Below are 15,769 nucleotides of genomic sequence, written 5' to 3'. Positions count from 1 at the left end.
TACATACTGTTTCAAGAAGTCCTCCTGGATGCTTCTCACAAATTCTGCCCCATCCAAGCCCCCTTAGCACTAAGTGAGTCCCAGTCAATATTGGGGAAGTTAAAATCACCCACCACTACAACCCTGTTACCTTTACATCTTTCCAAAATCTGTCTACATATCTACTCCTCTACCTCCCGCTGGCTGTTGGGAGGCCTGTAGTAAACCCCCAACATCGTGACTGCACCCTTCCTATTCCTGAGCTCCACCCATATTGCCTCGCTGCATGACCCCTCTGAGGTGTCCTCCCGCAGTACAGCTGTGATATTCTCCTTAACCAGTAATGCAACTCCCCACCCCTTTTACATCCCCCTCTATCCCGTCTATAACCTTTTGAAACTTGAAATAAATATGCGATTGCGTTTCAAGGATTCTTTTATTTTAACACACCAAGCTGTTTGTGACTTTGGACTCATTTATTCATTTTACTCACTTGCTAAATCCAGGCATTGGCCTCCACTGGTACCTTTTTAAATGCTTAGAAACATGTAATAGTATTTAGGGTGGCGAAGTAACTTAAAACCTGTCACTCACCTTAATTCTCCACTACTACACACACGGTTGCCACGCCTTCATTTCAGGAAGTTCCTGACCGAATACAAACACTGACACGTAAGCTAAAATGCTGTGTGCTTTGCAGGTGGAGCTGTTAAAAGTGCTGCAGCAGGGTGAATCGAGCTATTTTTAACTTGAACAAAATCTTTAAATTCTAGAACTACTGCAGGTAGCAGGTAAGAATGGGTTTGAATGTTGGAAGAGGAGTTACTGAATGCTGTAGGGCGGTGGTTTTAGTGCTGCAGAATTCCAGGCTTCCCCCACCCCCCCCCCCCCCCCCCCCACAACCTTGCTGCTGTTAAGCATTCTACAATGCTTTTTACTTTTAACCTTTCTAAAAGGTTTTGAGATGTTGCTGTCTCCTCCATATGCTTTTTATTTCACGGATGTGAATGCTTGGAGTTTTCAAGGATTTTAACTCCTTAAGTGCCAGTAGTGGTTGGCAGCTGTTCAGCAGAGAAATGACAACTGGGTGTTTAACACATTCTACGTGCCAGAGTAGTAATGCATTTGGACTGTGGCACTAAATTCCTGTTTTTGTACAACTGTCTGTGATTACTTTAAGCCGAGCTGCCTGCCAAAAGATCGCTGTGAAGTAGTTTATTGCACAAAATGTACTCTGGCGTTTTTAAACAAGTTGAAATGAGAAATTTGAAACTGTTTATAGTGACGTTCTTGGAAAAGGGGAATTTGGTGATGGCCTTCTCAGAAGCTATTTTGGGTAAATGTTGCGTCTAAGGTGATTAATATGGTACCATTTGTTTTGAAGTCCTGAATGTTCAGGAATTGGGAAGCAAAACAATACTAAGGTCAGTTTATGATCAACTACACGCAACAACTTTCCAAGTTTTGTTTTCCAGATAGACTGCATTTACTTAGTTTAGTTTAATTTGTTTGCACTTATTTTGAAGGTTGTGTTGTTCCAGCCCCTTTTTGTTAAAATTCTCTGTACCTCATGCGAGTTACTCAATACAATTCCACATGGACGAGTGGCCAGTTCATATCTTGGCCAAGTGAGCATTCTTCAAACTTTTTTTTTCTTTTATAAAAAAAAAAATCATTCATGGGATGTGTGTTGTGGTCAAGGTCAGTATTGATTGCCTTGAAAAAGGTGATGGGGAGCTGCTGCTTTGAACAGTCACATTCTGTTGTGTGAAGGTACAGCCACAATACTGTTAGGGAGGGAGTTCCAGGGTTTTGACCTAGCAGTAATAAAGGAATGGCTATGTATTTCCAAGTCAGGATGGTGTGTGACTTCGAGGGAAACCTCGGGGTGTTGATGTTCCCATGCATTTTCTACCACCTAGAAGGATAAGGGCTGCAGTTGTAGGTTTGATAGATGCTATCAAAGAAGCTACATGAGTTGCTGCACTGCATCTTGTAGATGATGCATGCTGCAGTCCTGGTGCGCTGGTGTTGGAGGGAGTGAATGTTGAAGATGGTGGATGGGGTGCCGATCAAGCAGGCCGCTTTGTCCTGGTTGGTGTTCAGTTTCTTGAGTGTTGTTGGAGCTGCACCCATCCAGGTAAATGGAGAGTGTAAATCACACTAGTGATTTATGCCTTGTGGAATTTGAAAAGACTTTGGGGAGTCGGGAGGTGAATCACTCGCCACAGAATACCCAGCTACTTGTCTGCTCTTGTTATTATCGTGAACTGCCTAAAGGCAGGTCCTCTGCTAATTTCTCCACAACTCGCAGTCTTGTGCTTTCCTCCTCCTATGGTTCATAGTAGCCTCACATTTTCAATTTCAAGTTGTCTAACATAATCATTCTCTTTCTCCCTCTTGGGCTACATTCCGCTAATCTTCCTTCAATCACCTCAGTCAACAAGTTCTCATGCCTTAGAATATGACCAATCCAACCTTTTGTTGCCTTTTTTGATATTCACTAATGATTTAATCTCCTCCACCATCCTGAAACTTCTTCATTGCTCTGATGTTCTCTCTGAGTAACCTGCTCCATCCTTCTCCAGAACCACATTTCACAACTTTCTACTCTTTGGATGTCCACTTTTCTCAAGGTCCACGTTTCAGCCCCGTACAAGAAGACACTCCAAATCACAGCCTTGATAATTCTTTTCTTAAAATCTCTACTCATTCCTATACTGAGAAATCCTTAATGTTTAGAGAATGCATTCTCTGCCATTGTTCTAGTGCTACTCTTTATGGCAGTAACCATCTTCTGACAAGATGCTTCCTAGGTAATTTTAAATTGTGATACCTGTTCCAGCTGTTGACCATTTATCTTCACCTCTGTTTTCCCACCATTATTTCTTGTAATCTTGATAACTTTCATTTTTTTACATTAATTTTCATTCCGTAAGCCTTTATCACTGCAGTCATTCTCTGCATTTGTATCTATTGATCTTCTGCTTTACTAGCCACTAGAGCCTGGTCATCTAATCTCTCCACCTGCACCAATTGACCTCTTGCTTTGACACCTTTCTGTATTTCATCTAGTGCTTCCACATAGATGTTAAATAGCAATGGTGATAGTAGACAGCCTTGTCTCACCCGCACCCAATTACACCAGGTTCAGTTTCACCAAATACTTTCAATTGGGTGAACTGGCAAAAGCTGTTGAAAGTGCTGGAGGCAACAAGAGCTGACTGGAGAAATAAAGGAATGATTGTAGCTCTGTATATGGGACAGATTGCTACAATCAGGACAGTATTTGGTGAAACTGAATCTACTTTTGTAGCGACCATATTTGTGGCTGGTTCAGTTAAGTGTCTGGTCAGTGGTAATCCCTAGGATGTTGGTGAGTGTTCTGACCAGGTGAGAAAAAGAACTAGGGTTCCTTTTCAGCCTTCCCCTGCTGTAACAGGGTTTAAATTTTATACACTTTTTAGCTCCCACTTGGTGAATCCTTGTTCACCGCTTTCCAATTATAAGGCAAAGAAACGAGCACAACCGGGCTTTCTTAGGTTTAAAGAAGAAAGGTGAAATTTTATTAAACTTGAACTCTAATTTGGTTGACGCCTACGGATACATGACACGCCTACGCTAACATGCATACGCGATACACATGCAAATAGAGACAGAAAAGAGCAGAATAAAAATAAAGTGGAAAGGTTTGAGGTAATACCTGAAGAGTTGTTGGGGTTCTTTGAGCTCGCTGTAGAGTCCTTGATTGTAGGTGGATCTTCCTTTTCGTTGGGGTCCAGTATTCTTCTTGAACCTTGTTCATTGTAGGAGACTTTTCTCTCTTGGGGCTCATGCATCTTCAGTCGGTTTTTGGAGTTCCGTGAGAAAGAGATAGGAGCAGACAGGACAGGAGAGGAGGTCTGCTTCAGTCCAGGAGCAAATAGCTTTCTAGTTCAATAACTCTCAGTTCAAACTCTGAAACAGCCAGTTAGGCATGTGACTAACTAATCTGACCACGTCTGTTTGTGGATTGAATTGGAGCGGGCAAAAGCTCCTTTGTCTACAAGTACTGTCTGTTAATATGCAAAAATGTCTTTCCAGCCAGGGGTCTGGCAACCCCTTGTCACCAGCCTTCTCTTCTTCCCAGCAATAATTTGAAATTTAATGTCCATGTGGTGAAGTTAATGTGCCTCATTCTTGGCAGGAGGGAGCCTGCATGACAGTAAGAGATTCAATGATGGTAGTACCTTTTGAACATCAAGGGGAGATTGTTAGATTATCTCTGGTTAGAGATGGTCATTGCCCACCACCTGTGTGGTGCGAATTTTACTTGCCACTTATCATTCCAAGCCTGAATGTTGTCCAGGTCTTGCTGCATGCAGGCACAGACTGCTTCAGTATCTGGGCATTGTGAATGGAACTGAATACTGTGCAATCACTGGTGAGCATCCTCACTCCTGATCTTATGTTGGAGGGAAGGTCATTGATGGAAAGCTGAAGATGGTTGTTTTGGTGGGTAGGTAGGGGATCTGGAAGTGATGGTCCTTCCCTGTACAATGGAGCTGCTTTTAGTAGCACCATTAATATAGAAGGCAGAGCCAAAGAAGCTAACCCAATTGCCCCCAGCTGGTGCCTGCAATCTTCAGTTCAGGATGTCCACCTAGTTGGGTTTGGTAGAGAATCGCTCATAAAATGAATGCTTCTGAGGCACAAATGCACCAACAAGAAGGTACAGGAGCAGTTGAATTACGTAGATGCATTTAAGGCGAAGCTAAATAAGCACATGAAGGAGAAAGAACTAGGATATGCTGATAGGGGTGGGAGAAAGATTGTGTGAGCATTGACCAGTTGGGCCAAATGACCTGTTGCTGTGCTCTAAGTCCTGTGCAATGGAATCACCTCTAATATATGGGGAGTTTTGGTTTGATTTGATTGTGAAGTCCTGTTTTTGGGGGGTAGGTCTTTCGGTTGTTTACCCTTCATTTCCTGCACAACTTGAACAGATACAACATTTGTCATCTCGGACTCTAGTTCACATTGACCTTATCTGCACACACCTTGAATGGGAGAATCTGAATCCTTTGGAACAGCTGTAACTTTTGAATTCCTTGTTTCATTTCGGTATAACTTGTTGACTGGGGCTGCTGGAACAGTGAGTTTGATGGTCCTGGGATTTATTCTGGTTCTCATGGAATATTACTGCTTCCATTGAGGAATTTAGTGATTTGTGTGCTGTTCTGCCTGGCTTATCTTGGTTGTGGCTGGGAAATTTCACATCCTAAAATATCAAATCAAAACAATTTGTTTCTAGCAATTATTTTAAGCCTTTGGGAACCCATTCTTACAAATATTACTGAAAATATTTCATTGTTAGGAGCTTGAGAGGGGTTCCTTTATTCTAATCCGACTGATAATCTAGCAATGGCAGCTGACACTAGACATGTGGAGCCTGCCACCATTATCTCTTGTATATGCCCCCATTTTCTAAAATATCTGCATAAAATGTATTATAAATACATGATGGCCATACCCTGCATTCTCTAAGTCGCTCAGACTTGCTCTCTGCTTTCTTGTGGTCTGTGTTGAAAGGCAGTTGAAATTACCAATAACCAAAAAAGGATTTTTAGGAAATGCTATCTTTACACCAGATAATGGGATGATTCAAGGATCTGAATAAAAGCTACTTATTTTTTCAGGATCAAATACAAGTTGATGGATCGTTTGGACTGTAAAATCTACCAACCTCTGGTTTTGACCAATTTACAGTGGAATGTTTATGGTGGGAGGGACGCTCCATGAGCTCTTTCCCACCCACCTCCCCTCCCCCCCCCCCCCCACCCGGCCTCCCCAACCACGCCCATTGAATCTGACTTGCCTACATTTCCCTGTCCACTTCCAGTCTGAACTTGCATTGGACAGTTTAATTTGAGAGAGAAATTGATTCTATACCCCCCCACTAATTTTTGAAGACCAACATGAATGTATTAAATCATTAATCTTTTGATCTTTGCTGCTTCAGTGCAGTCTGTCAACTGGTGTGCAACTTCTGTGACTTAAACAGTGCAGCAAAAGCCGCAATGTGGCAGTAGTTGTTTACTGCTCCAATGCAACACTTGTTGAAACAATTTGGGCGGCGCAGTGGTTAGCACCGCAGCCTCACAGCTCCAGCGACCCGGGTTCAATTCTGGGTACTGCCTGTGTGGAGTTTGCAAGTTCTCCCTGTGTCTGCGTGGGTTTTCGCCGGGTGCTCCGGTTTCCTCCCACAATCCAAAAGACTTGCAGGTTGATGGGTAAATTGGCGATTATAAATTGCCCCTAGTATAGGTAGGTGGTAGGGGAATTGAGGGAAGGTGGGGATGTGGTAGGAATATGGGATTAGTGTAGGGTTAGTATAAATGGGTGGTTGATGGTCGGCACAGACTCGGTGGGCCAAAGGGCCTGTTTCAGTGCTGTATCCCTAAATAAAAATAAATAAAATACTTCACATGGCTAACGGCTTAAAAATATTAGACTACTGGCGCTGAAAGATACACAGATCTCAATAATGTTGCTTGCTTCTATTTTTAACATCAGTGGGCTGGCAGGCATGGTTTTGGGTCAGATGTCCATTTTGCACATAGCCCATTTTTTTTGTGCTCCATTGAGGTCAGTGGATCATGGGTTAAAATGGGTGTCTGAACTGAACCCACTCTGTTCCTGTTTCATGGGTTAGGTTTTAACATTTTAACTGTCACTCCCCAAAACGCACTTCATTGTTATTCACATTTGCTTTTTTTTTTAAACGTTGCTTTCTGTGGTGAATTATGAAGTATTTGCTCAAGGTCATAAGCTCACTGTCTACTCTAGAGACTTGAGCACATAATCCAGGCTGTCTACTGCAGCACTGAGGGGCATTGCACTGTCAGATGCTTCTTTCAGATGAGATGTTAAACTGTGGTCCCATTTGCCCTCTTGAGTGGACATGAAAGAGGGCGGACTATTTCAAAGAAGAGCAGGGGTGTTTCCTGATAATCCAATGCAATATTTATCCCTCAGCGATCATCATTAAAACAGACATTGGATCATTTTGTTTCATTGTGGGAGCTTGCTGTGTGCAAATAGGCTGCTGTGTTCCCTACATTACATCATTATTAATTTCATTAAATGTAAAATGTATCAGGATATCCTGAGGCCAGGAAAGTCATTTTTTCTTCTTTTGAAGACGTAAGCAGTTTTTTTGTTGTTGTTCCTTTCTTGCCGTTCTTTCCCTCTGCCCCAACTCATGACTATTTGCTGGCTTTACTTTCTCTACCTACCTCCCTTTGCACTGTCGATTTGCCAGAGATGCTGCTATGGGGGCAGTGCTGCACCAGCGAAGTGTGTCCTCCAATGTCCTGATCTGACTTTTCTCAACTGCATTGTCTTGAGTTTAGCACCTGAAACATTACCGCCCAATCCCTAACTCTGTCTCCCTTAGCAACAGAAGGACAACACTTAAACCTTGATTGTTACCTAACGGATTAAATTGATTGCAATGCCTAAGAATATTTCAAAACAGTTTTAAGTTTTTTTTTCAGTCACATAAGTCTCATTGGTTGCTGTGTCATCTGGGTTGTTGGCATTTAGGATGGGTACTGACGTTTTACAGGAAATGGGTGACCACCACAACTTGCACAATTCATCTCAAACTTCAGGAAAGAAAGACCTGTATTTTTTCAGCATTCTTCATGACCACAGGATGTCCCAAAATGTTTGAGCCAATGCTAGAAGGCTAGTCATTGTTGTAATATAGGAAACGCAGCAGCCAATTTGCATTCAGCAAATCCCACAAACAGTAATGTGATAACCAGATGATCTGTTTGTTGATATTGTTGATTGAGGGATGATTATTGCCCGGAACACACAAGATAAGTCCTGAGCTCTTCAGAACAACACCTGCCCAGCGTAAGAATCTTATCCTGTCTATCGTGATGGCCATTGTCACATTGGACTCGGATGTTGTAATCCTACCATACCCATAGTGCATCTGAATTAGTTGTCACTCAGTCTTGTACTCTGGGGCATATTTGTGATTATACACAAACGCACATGCACATTTTTAATGTGTATAAATTTTATGCTGGTTGTCTAGAGGAGCTACAGGACCTGGAAACTGGGAAAAGAGCACACATGTTTTTGGGAGAAGGAGGGTTGAGAGGACACCTGTACAAGGGAAACTGACTTCCAATTGTTAAAATTTTCATTTGTGTTATGGTAAAAATTGAACTTTTTAGGCTTAGGGTCTGAGGGGTGCAATTAAAATATGGCATATCAAAAACCAACAGAAGGGGGAAATGGAGGAGTGCTAGTGAGCAATTTTGGACTGTTGTGAACATGCTGGTTTGTAGTTTAAGTGTTTATTTGGTTACTGGTTGGCTTTTTTTGCCTGTGTTCTTAAGGGACTAATTTTTTTTATGGTGCATATTTGGCCAATCAGCATGGATACCTTAGCAACTCTAAATTTTGCCCCACGCACGTTTTTGAGATGAAACATGAATGTGTTGAACTTCCAATCATTGAATAAAAAGGAGCACTAACTGCAAGTATAGGAAATCTGTGCTGTGGAAAGCTTTATTGTATATTAAATAACCAAAGATTGTGTTTAAATATGTATGTTCATCCACTTCCTGTGCATCCCACACCAGATGTCACAGACTGTGTCTAATGTACATTTCAGTGTATCCTAGAACATTTTTTCGACACAAGATACTGGAACCACATTGGCCACAATGTCTATAGTCTCTCTGACCACTTATGGATTCAACTGGTGTTTACTTTTCACTTAGACTGTGTATCTTCAAAGGAACACACATCGGAGTCAAATAATACATTATGTTTCACATGTTACAATGTTTTGGAAGGATGGGGATATTTTCTGACACATAATTAACATGTAAATGGTAAAATAAAGTCATTATTATCTTCAATGATAACACTAGTTCTTCTTGAGTATCTGAAGCGCTCTCTCTTTTGGAAGTGAGTCCTTGGCCATGTCTATATTTGTGGGGGCACTCTCACACTTGCGCTGGCGTACTTGATTGTCTTTTGGAACAATACCAAACTTCTTATGCAACTTTTTTGTTTCACAATCTGTCAGTCCACTTTCCCCAGTCTGATAACAACGGACAGCTAACCAGTACTTGCTGTGAATGGATTCAGGTCAGCAGAAGGACATGAAGATAAGTCCGTTCCTCCACAAACGTTACCATCTTACTTTGCAGCTGCCATTTATCAAACTATATGTTTATTGAACTATTCAAATTTGGCATTACCTTGAAGCTCAACTGCTAAATAAATCCAAAATAAGCTGATGGTACCCCTCCCACACCTCCCTCCCCAAGCTGTTCCTTGCCAACTTCACTTTCATGTCCACAAACAATGTAGAATCTTCTGGGGTGTGGCGATGGGCTCTGACATCGCCGTTAGTTAAAGAAAGTGGGAGGAAGAATTGACTTTATAAATATGACTGATTTTGGAGTGTTAAAGGGAATAAGTGTATCTGGATTTCTAGAAGGCATTCAATAAAATGTCTGTCTAAAGAGGCTGATTAAAATTCAGGCATATGGTAGAAGAGAACATGCAACAGTCTCGATAGAAAGTTGTTTGACAGACCAGAAACCGACTTGGGAGTAAATTGGTGTTGTTTCGGTTGGAGAAGGATTGGAAATGCGCACTGCTGTGCCGCTGCTGCATTTACCATTTTGTTTCCAGTCTTTTCCATGCACAAATCCAAAGCATCTATAGTGGAATGGGTTGATGGAGGAAAGATGTGAGTTAACGCATATCAGCATAAGGTAATCCATTTTGGGAGAAAACCCCATAAATTGGAGTCCAGGCTAAATTGAAAGATGTGGATGAATAGCAAACCAGGAGCTCAAATACATAATACCCCGATAATGAGTACAGGTAGATAAAGGTAGGCAGAGTTTTGGGTTTTATAAATAGGGATCTGGAGTAGAGACTTCAATGCTAGTAGCAAAAAGGTGTATTGCCTCAGTCTGGTAAAACACCTTTCTCAATCTGATTCAAGGCCTCCACCTAGTGATTTAAGAAACAGGTAATTAGGTTCCTTTCCTGGCAGTTAAATGAATCTCGACTCCTCCCCAAGAAACGTTCTAGTGAAATATTTAAACAGGATTACTAGACCTACACAATACATATTGGGAGGTAATGTAATACCACTTGCCTAAACACTGCAAAGAATGTAATGTCATTCCTCGCCATATACCGCAGCCAGCAAACAGTCGCACTTAAGTTAGTCATAATGGCATAGAGCCATTTTGCCTCTTCAATTCCATGCTGGAGCTTGATGTACAATGCCTTCCAAACATGCACAGTTATGCCAACGGACCCACTCTAGTGGATGCTTCCATGTATCCAGTAAGGAAATAGGTTAAAATCTTGATCAAATCTGTAAGCCTGTCAAATGAAAACTTGAGGTTGTCTATCTTGCAGAGCCAAGTGCCCATAAGTTACGGAGGCACGTTTAAATTGGGACTAGAATGGCACCACCTCGCCATCACAAGTTCCAGGACATAAAATAACATTAATTCACATAGCCAATGACTGATGTGTGGTGGAGAGTCTTCAGTAAATATTTGAACAGGGAAGAGGTCATTAGCCAGCACTGCATGGGAAAATACCTTTTGAGATCTGTGCACTCTAGACCTTTTTTCAGAGTGAAAGGTGTTGCATACTTTTCCTCCAGAATGTTTACGCTAAGTCAATGCGATTATGCTACTAAACAAGGATCTGTATCATGGTGGATCTTCCTGGAACAAAAACAAAATATTGCAGGTGGTGGAAATCTGAAATTCAACCAGAAAATGCTGGAAACATTCAGCAAGTCAGATAGTGTCCATGGAAAGAGAGTGTGTTAATGTTTTGGGTCGATGGCCTGAACTGGAAGAAGTTAAAGACTTAATTTATAAAAGCAAGTACGGAGTCTGGTAAACTGAGTGTGAAGGGAGAAAAAACAAAGGTGACAGTCTGTGATGAGGTGGACGCCCGGAGTCGTTAAATGACCAAAAGGATGATGATGCAAAGCAAAAGGGGGTGCAAATGGACAAGTTAAGATGTGCCCAGAGCCGATGTAGGGCATTTTACAGCTTCTGGCCTCAACATTTGAAGTCACAACTTTAGACTGGAAGAAAGACTTACATTTAAATAGTCTTTCATGACTGCCGGATGTTCCAAAGTGCTCTACAGCCAATTAAGTACTTTTGAACAGTAGTCACTACTGTATGAAATGTGGCAGTCAATTTGCACGCAACAAACTCCCATAAACAGCAATGCGCTAACCAGATAAATTTTTGTCCTAATGTTGACTGAGGGATAAATATTGGCCAGGACACTCTGGATAATTCCCCTGCTGTTCTTTGAAAGAGTGCTTTGAGATCTTTTACATATAGCTGAAAGCGCAGATATGGCCTCAGTTTAATGTCTAGTCCGAAAGATGGCACCTCTGTCAGTACTGTACTGAAGTATTCATATGAACCCACAGACTTCTGATTCAGTGAGAGCCCTACCAACCAAACTATGACTGATGCCTGATCATAAACACTGCTCCTATTTTCTTGGATAGCAGTCGCTAGTCATCCTGCTGTAACCATTTACACCCCTTCTGGCTCCATCTTTCCATTTTCTGTTTTTATTTCAACTATTCCTGGAAGTCTGTCCTCTGTAATTCTTCATTTCAAATGACTGAGTTTGGTTGGACATTGATCCCTGGAGCATCTATAATTGGCCCAGTTGTTTTAACACTTGGGGCTGAATTTTATTAGCGCGCCGTGCTCTGTGAAGATGGTGGCCTTTCGACCTGGGAGCACTGCCGCACAGCCCCTACGATATTATGTGCGGGGGCTCATTTAAATGGAGGGGGCAGAGCAGCTGCCCCCGATTGACGTAGGGGGGCAGCCGTTGTGTCCCCAGCAACGGCATCCAGCGCCACCGTGCAGGCACGGCGCCGTTTTTAAAGGGCTTAAAGCCTTTCAGGAAACATTTGCATTTTTAAAGTGACATGGTTTCAATTTAATTAAAATAAAATGTTCTTAAAACTTCAAATCCCATCTCCCAATGCATAAATAATTAGTTTTATGACCTATCCACACGCTCCCCCCCCCCCCCCCCCCCACAAAGGTGAGTTCTCACTCACGACCTTTTCCCCCTGAACTTTATTTCCTTTGACCCTAAACCCCTTCCCCACCATCCCCACAGCCAGTAAGGATTGTTTTTCCCGCTCTTTCCCCACCCCCCACCCCACCAGTGTGTCGTCTCGGAACTCGGTAGTTCCGAAGGCTCACAAATTGCGGTCAGCGGCCGTAAAACCAGTGTGGGACAGCTGCTAGCAGCTGGTAAGTTCATTTGTGTGCTTATTACCCTCATTTGAATATTGTAATGGGGGGGGGGGGGCCGCACCGAGGCCTCACTGCCGCGGCTAATGTCCGGCGGGGCCTTCTCAGCATTGTGGGCCGCTCCCGCTTGCATTGTACGGGCTTCCCTGCCACGACCCACGGTGTCGGGGCTGGTAAAATCTAGCCCTTGGCTTGTGCCTGTTTTGGATCAACTGATACTATTGTATCTTAAAATGTTGGTCCATTTCAAGTTGGTTTGGCTCCGTCAGATGGCTCCGAGCTTTCATGTCCTGAATTTCACGATACTTTGCAGTCTGCTGCTGCTGCCTTGAACTATTTCACAAAGCGTGAAGCCTGCTCAAGAGTTGCCGTGATGACTCACTCACTGAAAGAATCAGCTACTGCAGGGATGTTCAGCTTGATCTTTGAATCCTGTTACTGGGTAAAAATCCACCTCCAGCCATAGGCTGGGTAAGGCAGGAAGCAGAGACTGGGAGCATTCCAAGAAGGAAGCATTAACCAAATGAGTTGGTGTGGAATGTGCGAGGCTTCTCTGAGCTCGTACAGCTGTATCCACATATCTCAATAGCCCTTGAGTTGCTTTCCAGCACCTGTTCTGGCAAAGTGTGAATGCACAGGAGGTCAACTATTTGCCGCTGAACTGATGGGTGGAGCCCTTCATCCCAATTGGAAAAAGGAAGAGAGTCCCTTTTACAGTGTGAACTAAATCAAAGGGGAAGAATCTGATGTGCTAATCACTGTTGGAGAGGCAGATACTGGCTTAAAAAGCAAAGAAATGAAAAATGCTCAACATTTCAGTCAGGTTGTGGGGGGGTAGCAGTGGTGGAAAAGCATTTGGAAGACAAAAAGTGAGTCTTTATAGCTTAAATGAAAGGGATGGAAGTTTAATGCATACATAAGGGGGAGAATTTTATGCTCTCCGCCATGGTGGGTTTGGAGGTGGGGAGAGAATAAAATCGGATGGGATTGTGGCTGGAGGGGGGGATTCCCGCTCCTTTCTGCCAAAATTAAGTCTGAGGTGGCAAGGCCTGTGAATGGCTTTCCTGCCCCACTGTCAATTGAGGCGCTTAACTGGGCAATTAATGCCCAATTAAGGGCCTCATTCTGCTGCAATTAGCTCAAAAAAGCGTGGATTGCTTCCTGGCTCCGATGGGGGGGGGGGGGGGGTCCCCTCGTTAAAAGGCAGTGTCTGAACGAGGCACCTGGCCACCCCCACCCTGCAAGACCCCTCCTAATCTGATCTACCTGGGTCCAGCAACGCTCCTGGGCCTCGGGTAGGTGATGCTTTGTGAGGGCATGAATTACTTTGTCGGGGTCCTTGATCCCGTGGAAGGCCCACAGCTGTCTAGTTAAGCACCTAATTGGCAGTAGATTCGGCAGGCCTTCCACAGAAAAGGTGATGCAGCGTTCTTGGCGTCGCTTTTTCCAGACCCCTGTCGCCCAAATAAAATCCTGACCAAGCTGTGGGAAAATGGGGAGATATCATGGACTTTGGGAGTGCTGCCAGTGACCTTATATGGATGCTGGTGAGGCCAAGATCAGACTTGACTGTGATGCCTAATAACTCTTTGACCATCATTGCTCATTCTACGTGCAAATGTAAACAATGTATTGTGGGTGGTTGGGGTGGAGGAAAGTTGCTGGTTCCTGTGGAACTTAACCCCATAAGAGTTACCACCTTCAGGAGAGGCAAAGTAAAGGGAAAAGGTATGCCTCGTTGCTAGTTCTAATGACTGTGATGGGTAGACATTGGCAAGTCATGATGTATAAAAAATTGTCACAGAAATGTGCTATGTCGATATGTCTGATGATTTTTAATCCACCAGCTGGAAACCTGAATTGAACTTTATTAAAACATGGATAAAAGGTGACTCGATGCTGGCAGCTAAAGATGCCCCCCCACCCCACCAATTTGCATTGCTGTACTTTCCACATTCCAGTGCATGGAGCTGGAGCTGAAATGTCTGCCCAGACCCATCAAGAACAATGATCTGGGAAACCTGAGTGAGCCACCTATCCTGCTCCCACTAGCAAGCTGTCCAGGCCGTTAGCTGAATATTCAGCTGGTAGAGACGAACCACTCGAACCTAATCACTTTGAACAATGGAACCTTAGCTGTGAGAAGGAAATTCCTTGACATGGACTGATTTAAGTTGCAAGAGGGAAAACAGACTCGTAACCACCATGCTTGAATCACGGGGTGGTGGTCATGTGACAGGCCCACCCTTCGTGTGCTTAAGCTTGTGTTTTCTCTGCAGTAGTGAGACAAGCAGCTAGACGCTGAGAGAGAAGACCCAAGTGGGGGTCCCTCCTTTCTTTTTCTCTAACCCACCTTGCAAGCTCTGAACTCTGCCTGCTGACCGTGACCACCCAGGGACACCCCTACTGCAGACAGGGACTGATTGAAGGACATCAGCTGCTTTACCATCTCCAAATCAGCCATCCATATCTTCAAATCAGAAGCTGCAGGACCACCAAGAGCAAGTCACACGACCACAGTATTCAGCGTGAAGCAAGCCGAGTCACCAACCTCCATAGAAAATGGGGCGATATCGTGGACTTGGGAGTCCTCTCGACCAAACTATCCTTCCCCACTCTAACCTAATTGTGTGTGTGTAAGTCAGAGCGTATTTGCCAAACTCAGTGAATGTTTAACTGCTTACATGCTGTGATCACAAAAAGAACCAATCGAACCTGTTTGAGTTTACCAAAGAGGTTAGCTTTATTGTACTTAAACTGATCTAAGTAAAATAATAAAATACCCTCTGACTTACACACACACACCAACGCAAGCTCGATGAACATCAACGCAAGCTCGAGGAACAGCATCTCATTTACCGATTAGGCACACTACAGCCTGCCGGACTGAACATTGAGTTCAATAATTTCAGAGCATGACTTTTACTTTCATTTTTAGTTTTTTTTTTCTTTTTACATTCTTACAATCTTTTTTTTGCATTTATTTCATTTCATCTTAGTTTGTTCAGTTTGCTTACCCACTGTTTTTTTCAGGTTTGCACTTGCTGCTGTTCAATATTCAGTGTATTTACACTTAATCTGTACTAATGCTTTGTCTTTCAACACACCATTAACATATTGTTTGCCTTTGCTGCGTGACCTTTTGGTCAGCTATGTGGCCTGGTCCAATCTAGACCTCCTTTGTTATCTCTTGCCCCACCCCCACCTCACTTGCTTATAACCTGTGACTTTTCTAATATTTGTCAGTTCCGATGAAGGGTCACTGACCCGAAACGTTAACTCTGCTTCTCTTTCCACAAATAATGAATGCACTTGATTTGCATCATACTTGGGAACGGTGTATCATCTACTAATTGCTATTCTCCACCCTTGGTACTCTTTTGCTTTGGATAATGGGAGTGCTACTGTGTATCTAACGATGGAAAAAAACAATCAGT

The 15,769-nt window shown here is 43.2% G+C and overlaps 1 protein-coding gene across 5 annotated transcripts in view; it reads left to right on the top strand.

Moving 5' to 3' along the window:
• The window catches only part of rab27a (RAB27A, member RAS oncogene family), a 123,986-nt gene that overhangs the window by 48,426 nt on the left and 59,791 nt on the right, over positions 1-15,769 (top strand). The window contains exon 1 of one of the 5 annotated variants that reach the window (XM_068017839.1): positions 646-770. The exons of the other annotated variants lie outside the window; for them this stretch is intronic. The gene's annotated coding sequence lies outside the window, so the exon portion shown is untranslated. Of the gene's footprint in view, positions 1-645; positions 771-15,769 lie in introns of those variants that run through there. 5 annotated transcript variants of the gene reach the window in all.

Source organism: Heterodontus francisci, chromosome 38 (assembly GCF_036365525.1).
Source record: "Heterodontus francisci isolate sHetFra1 chromosome 38, sHetFra1.hap1, whole genome shotgun sequence".
NCBI classification, from domain to species: domain Eukaryota; kingdom Metazoa; phylum Chordata; class Chondrichthyes; order Heterodontiformes; family Heterodontidae; genus Heterodontus; species Heterodontus francisci.
This window is presented reverse-complemented; position numbering and strand designations above follow the sequence as displayed.